We start from the raw sequence: 7,390 nt of genomic DNA, 5'->3' as shown, positions 1-7,390 counted from the left end.
ATGTTGTTTTATCCTATGCTTTATTAAATTGTATTTATGTTGTTTTATCCTATGCTTTATTAAATTGTATTTATGTTGTTTTATCCTATGCTTTATTAAATTGTATTTATGTTGTTTTATCCTGTGCTTTATTAAATTGTATTTATGTGGTTTTATCCTATGCTTTATTAAAAAGTATTTATGTTGTTTTATCCTATGCTTTATTAAATTGTATTTATGTTGTTTTATCCTATGCTTTATTAAATTGTATTTATGTTGTTTTAACCTATGCTTTATTAAATTTTATTTATGTTGTTTTATCCTATGCTTTATTAAATTGTATTTATGTGGTTTTATCCTATGCTTTATTAAAAAGTATTTATGTTGTTCTATCCTATGCTTTATTAAATTGTATTTATGTTGTTATATCCTATGCTTTATTAAATTGTATTTCTGTGGTTTTATCCTATGCTTTATTAAATTGTATTTATGTTGTTTTAAACTATGCTTTATTAAATTGTATTTATGTTGTTTTGTCCTACGCTTTATTAAATTGTATGTATGTTGTTTTAACCTATGCTTTATTAAATTTTATTTATGTTATTTTATCCTATGCTTTATTAAATCGTATTTATGTGGTTTTATCCTATGCTTTATTAAAATATATTTATGTTGTTTTATCCTATGCTTTATTAAATTGTATTTATGTTGTTTTATCCTATGCTTTATTAAATTGTATTTATGTTGTTTTAACCTTTGCTTTATTAAATTGTATTTATGTTGTTTTAACCTATGCTTTGTTAAATTGTATTTATGTTGTTTTAACCTATGCTTTATTAAATTGTATTCATGTTGTTTTATCTTATGCTTTATTAAATTGTATTCATGTTGTTTTATCCTATGCTTTATTAAATTGTATTTATGTTGTTTTATCCTATGCTTTATTAAATTGTATTTATGTTGTTTTAACCTATGCTTTATTAAATTGTATTCATGTTGTTTTATCTTATGCTTTATTAAATTGTATTTATGTTGTTTTAACCTATGCTTTATTAAATTGTATTTATGTTGTTTTATCCTGTGCTTTATTAAATTGTATTTATGTTGTTTTATCCTATGCTTTATTAAATTGTATTTACGTTGTTTTATCCTATGCTTTATTAAATTTTATTTATGTTGTTTTATCCTATGCTTTATTAAATTTTATTTATGTTGTTTTATATTGTGCTTTATTACATTGTATTTATGTTGTTTTATCCTATGCTTTATTAAATTGAATTTATGTTGTTTTATCCTATGCTTTATTAAATTGTATTTATGTTGTTTTAACCTATGCTTTATTAAATTGTATTTATGTTGTTTTATCCTATGCTTTATAAAATTGTATTTATGTTTTTTTTAACCTATGCTTTATTATATTGTATTTATGTTGTTTTATCCTATGCTTTATTTAATTGTATTTATGTTGTTTTAACGTATGCTTTATTAAATTGTATTTATGTTGTTTTATCCTATGCTTTATTAAATTGTATTTATGTTGTTTTATCCTATGCTTTATTAAATTGTATTTATGTTGTTTTATCCTATGCTTTATTAAATTGTATTTATGTTGTTTTATCCTGTGCTTTATTAAATTGTATTTATGTGGTTTTATCCTATGCTTTATTAAAAAGTATTTATGTTGTTTTATCCTATGCTTTATTAAATTGTATTTATGTTGTTTTAACCTATGCTTTATTAAATTTTATTTATGTTGTTTTATCCTATGCTTTATTAAATTGTATTTATGTGGTTTTATCCTATGCTTTATTAAAAAGTATTTATGTTGTTCTATCCTATGCTTTATTAAATTGTATTTATGTTGTTATATCCTATGCTTTATTAAATTGTATTTCTGTGGTTTTATCCTATGCTTTATTAAATTGTATTTATGTTGTTTTAAACTATGCTTTATTAAATTGTATTTATGTTGTTTTGTCCTACGCTTTATTAAATTGTATGTATGTTGTTTTAACCTATGCTTTATTAAATTTTATTTATGTTATTTTATCCTATGCTTTATTAAATCGTATTTATGTGGTTTTATCCTATGCTTTATTAAAATATATTTATGTTGTTTTATCCTATGCTTTATTAAATTGTATTTATGTTGTTTTATCCTATGCTTTATTAAATTGTATTTATGTTGTTTTAACCTATGCTTTATTAAATTTTATTTATGTTGTTTTATCCTATGATTTATTAAATTGTATTTATGTTGTTTTATCCTATGCTTTATTAAATTGTATTTATGTTGTTTTAACCTATGCTTTATTAAATTGTATTCATGTTGTTTTATCTTATGCTTTATTAAATTGTATTCATGTTGTTTTATCCTATGCTTTATTAAATTGTATTTATGTTGTTTTATCCTATGCTTTATTAAATTGTATTCATGTTGTTTTATCTTATGCTTTACTAAATTATATTCATGTTGTTTTATCTAATGCTTTATTAAATTGTATTTATGTTGTTTTAAACTATGCTTTATTAAATTGTGTTTTTGTTGTTTTGTCCTATGCTTTATTAAATTTTATTTATGTTGTTTATCCTATGTTTCATTTAATTGTATTTATGTTGTTTTATCCTATGCTTTATTAAATTGTATTTATGTTGTTTTATCCTATGCTTTATTAAATTGTATTCATGTTGTTTTATCTTATGCTTTACTAAATTATATTCATGTTGTTTTATCTAATGCTTTATTAAATTGTATTTATGTTGTTTTAAACTATGCTTTATTAAATTGTGTTTTTGTTGTTTTGTCCTATGCTTTATTAAATTTTATTTATGTTGTTTATCCTATGTTTCATTTAATTGTATTTATGTTGTTTTATCCTATGCTTTATTAAATTGTATTTATGTTGTTTTATCCTATGCTTTATTAAATTGTATTTATGTTGTTTTATCCTATGCTTTATTAAATTGTATTTCTGTGGTTTTATCCTATGCTTTATTAAATTGTATTTATGTTGTTTTAAACTATGCTTTATTAAATTGTATTTATGTTGTTTTGTCCTACGATTTATTAAATTGTATTTATGTTGTTTTAACCTATGCTTTATTAAATTGTATTTATATTGTTTTAACCTATGCTTTATTAAATTTTATTTATGTTGTTTTATCGTATGCTTTATTAAATTGTATTTATGTTGTTTTATCCTATGCTTTATTAAATTGTAGTTATGTTGTTTTAACCTATGCTTTATTAAATTGTATTTATGTTGTTTTATCCTATGCTTTATTAAATTGTATTCATGTTGTTTTAACCTATGCTTTATTAAATTTTGTTCATGTTGTTTTATCTTATGCTTTATTAAATTGTATTTATGTTGTTTTAACCTATGCTTTATTAAATTTTATTTATGTTGTTTTATCCTATGCTTTATTAAATTGTATTTATGTGGTTTTATCCTATGCTTTATTAAATTGTATTTATGTTGTTTTATCCTGTGCTTTATTAAATTGTATTTATGTTGTTTTATCCTATGCTTTATTAAATTGTATTTACGTTGTTTTATCCTATGCTTTATTAAATTTTATTTATGTTGTTTTAACCTATGCTTTATTAAATTGTATTTATGTTGTTTTATCCTGTGCTTTATTAAATTGTATTTATGTTGTTTTATCCTATGCTTTATTAAATTGTATTTACGTTGTTTTATCCTATGCTTTATTAAATTTTATTTATGTTGTTTTATCCTATGCTTTATTAAATTTTATTTATGTTGTTTTATATTGTGCTTTATTACATTGTATTTATGTTGTTTTATCCTATGCTTTATTAAATTGAATTTATGTTGTTTTATCCTATGCTTTATTAAATTGTATTTATGTTGTTTTAACCTATGCTTTATTAAATTGTATTTATGTTGTTTTATCCTATGCTTTATAAAATTGTATTTATGTTTTTTTAACCTATGCTTTATTATATTGTATTTATGTTGTTTTATCCTATGCTTTATTTAATTGTATTTATGTTGTTTTAACGTATGCTTTATTAAATTTTATTTATGTTGTTTTATCCTATGCTTTATTAAATTGTATTTATGTTGTTTTATCCTATGCTTTATTAAATTGTATTTATGTTGTTTTATCCTATGCTTTATTAAATTGTATTTATGTTGTTTTATCCTGTGCTTTATTAAATTGTATTTATGTGGTTTTATCCTATGCTTTATTAAAAAGTATTTATGTTGTTTTATCCTATGCTTTATTAAATTGTATTTATGTTGTTTTATCCTATGCTTTATTAAATTGTATTTATGTTGTTTTAACCTATGCTTTATTCAATTTTATTTATGTTGTTTTATCCTATGCTTTATTAAATTGTATTTATGTGGTTTTATCCTATGCTTTATTAAAAAGTATTTATGTTGTTCTATCCTATGCTTTATTAAATTGTATTTATGTTGTTATATCCTATGCTTTATTAAATTGTATTTCTGTGGTTTTATCCTATGCTTTATTAAATTGTATTTATGTTGTTTTAAACTATGCTTTATTAAATTGTATTTATGTTGTTTTGTCCTACGCTTTATTAAATTGTATGTATGTTGTTTTAACCTATGCTTTATTAAATTTTATTTATGTTATTTTATCCTATGCTTTATTAAATCGTATTTATGTGGTTTTATCCTATGCTTTATTAAAATATATTTATGTTGTTTTATCCTATGCTTTATTAAATTGTATTTATGTTGTTTTATCCTATGCTTTATTAAATTGTATTTATGTTGTTTTAACCTATGCTTTATTAAATTTTATTTATGTTGTTTTATCCTATGATTTATTAAATTGTATTTATGTTGTTTTATCCTATGCTTTATTAAATTGTATTCATGTTGTTTTATCTTATGCTTTATTAAATTGTATTCATGTTGTTTTATCCTATGCTTTATTAAATTGTATTTATGTTGTTTTATCCTATGCTTTATTAAATTGTATTCATGTTGTTTTATCTTATGCTTTATTAAATTGTATTCATATTGTTTTATCCTATGCTTTATTAAATTGTATTTATGTTGTTTTATCCTATGCTTTATTAAATTGTATTTATGTTGTTTTAACCTATGCTTTATTAAATTGTATTCATGTTGTTTTATCTTATGCTTTATTAAATTGTATTTATGTTGTTTTAACCTATGCTTTATTAAATTGTATTTATGTTGTTTTATCCTGTGCTTTATTAAATTGTATTTATGTTGTTTTATCCTATGCTTTATTAAATTGTATTTACGTTGTTTTATCCTATGCTTTATTAAATTTTATTTATGTTGTTTTATCCTATGCTTTATTAAATTTTATTTATGTTGTTTTATATTGTGCTTTATTACATTGTATTTATGTTGTTTTATCCTATGCTTTATTAAATTGAATTTATGTTGTTTTATCCTTTGCTTTATTAAATTGTATTTATGTTGTTTTAACCTATGCTTTATTAAATTGTATTTATGTTGTTTTATCCTATGCTTTATAAAATTGTATTTATGTTTTTTTAACCTATGCTTTATTATATTGTATTTATGTTGTTTTATCCTATGCTTTATTTAATTGTATTTATGTTGTTTTAACGTATGCTTTATTAAATTGTATTTATGTTGTTTTATCCTATGCTTTATTAAATTGTATTTATGTTGTTTTATCCTATGCTTTATTAAATTGTATTTATGTTGTTTTATCCTATGCTTTATTAAATTGTATTTATGTTGTTTTATCCTGTGCTTTATTAAATTGTATTTATGTGGTTTTATCCTATGCTTTATTAAAAAGTATTTATTTTGTTTTATCCTATGCTTTATTAAATTGTATTTATGTTGTTTTATCCTATGCTTTATTAAATTGTATTTATGTTGTTTTAACCTATGCTTTATTAAATTTTATTTATGTTGTTTTATCCTATGCTTTATTAAATTGTATTTATGTGGTTTTATCCTATGCTTTATTAAAAAGTATTTATGTTGTTCTATCCTATGCTTTATTAAATTGTATTTATGTTGTTATATCCTATGCTTTATTAAATTGTATTTCTGTGGTTTTATCCTATGCTTTATTAAATTGTATTTATGTTGTTTTAAACTATGCTTTATTAAATTGTATTTATGTTGTTTTGTCCTACGCTTTATTAAATTGTATGTATGTTGTTTTAACCTATGCTTTATTAAATTTTATTTATGTTATTTTATCCTATGCTTTATTAAATCGTATTTATGTGGTTTTATCCTATGCTTTATTAAAATATATTTATGTTGTTTTATCCTATGCTTTATTAAATTGTATTTATGTTGTTTTATCCTATGCTTTATTAAATTGTATTTATGTTGTTTTAACCTATGCTTTATTAAATTTTATTTATGTTGTTTTATCCTATGATTTATTAAATTGTATTTATGTTGTTTTATCCTATGCTTTATTAAATTGTATTCATGTTGTTTTATCTTATGCTTTACTAAATTATATTCATGTTGTTTTATCTAATGCTTTATTAAATTGTATTTATGTTGTTTTAAACTATGCTTTATTAAATTGTGTTTTTGTTGTTTTGTCCTATGCTTTATTAAATTTTATTTATGTTGTTTATCCTATGTTTCATTTAATTGTATTTATGTTGTTTTATCCTATGCTTTATTAAATTTTATTTATGTTGTTTTATCCTATGCTTTATTAAATTGTATTCATGTTGTTTTATCTTATGCTTTACTAAATTATATTCATGTTGTTTTATCTAATGCTTTATTAAATTGTATTTATGTTGTTTTAAACTATGCTTTATTAAATTGTGTTTTTGTTGTTTTGTCCTATGCTTTATTAAATTTTATTTATGTTGTTTATCCTATGTTTCATTTAATTGTATTTATGTTGTTTTATCCTATGCTTTATTAAATTGTATTTATGTTGTTTTATCCTATGCTTTATTAAATTGTATTTATGTTGTTTTATCCTATGCTTTATTAAATTGTATTTCTGTGGTTTTATCCTATGCTTTATTAAATTGTATTTATGTTGTTTTAAACTATGCTTTATTAAATTGTATTTATGTTGTTTTGTCCTACGATTTATTAAATTGTATTTATGTTGTTTTAACCTATGCTTTATTAAATTGTATTTATGTTGTTTTAACCTATGCTTTATTAAATTTTATTTATGTTGTTTTATCGTATGCTTTATTAAATTTTATTTATGTTGTTTTATCCTATGCTTTATTAAATTTTATTTATGTTGTTTTATATTGTGCTTTATTACATTGTATTTATGTTGTTTTATCCTATGCTTTATTAAATTGAATTTATGTTGTTTTATCCTATGCTTTATTAAATTGTATTTATGTTGTTTTAACCTATGCTTTATTAAATTGTATTTATGTTGTTTTATC

Source organism: Phyllobates terribilis, unplaced genomic scaffold (genome assembly GCF_046119375.1).
Source record: "Phyllobates terribilis strain yellow unplaced genomic scaffold, ASM4611937v1 Scaffold_20__1_contigs__length_20440879, whole genome shotgun sequence".
NCBI classification, from domain to species: domain Eukaryota; kingdom Metazoa; phylum Chordata; class Amphibia; order Anura; family Dendrobatidae; genus Phyllobates; species Phyllobates terribilis.
The sequence above is the reverse complement of the archived record's forward strand: the minus strand, read 5'-3'. Positions refer to the sequence as shown.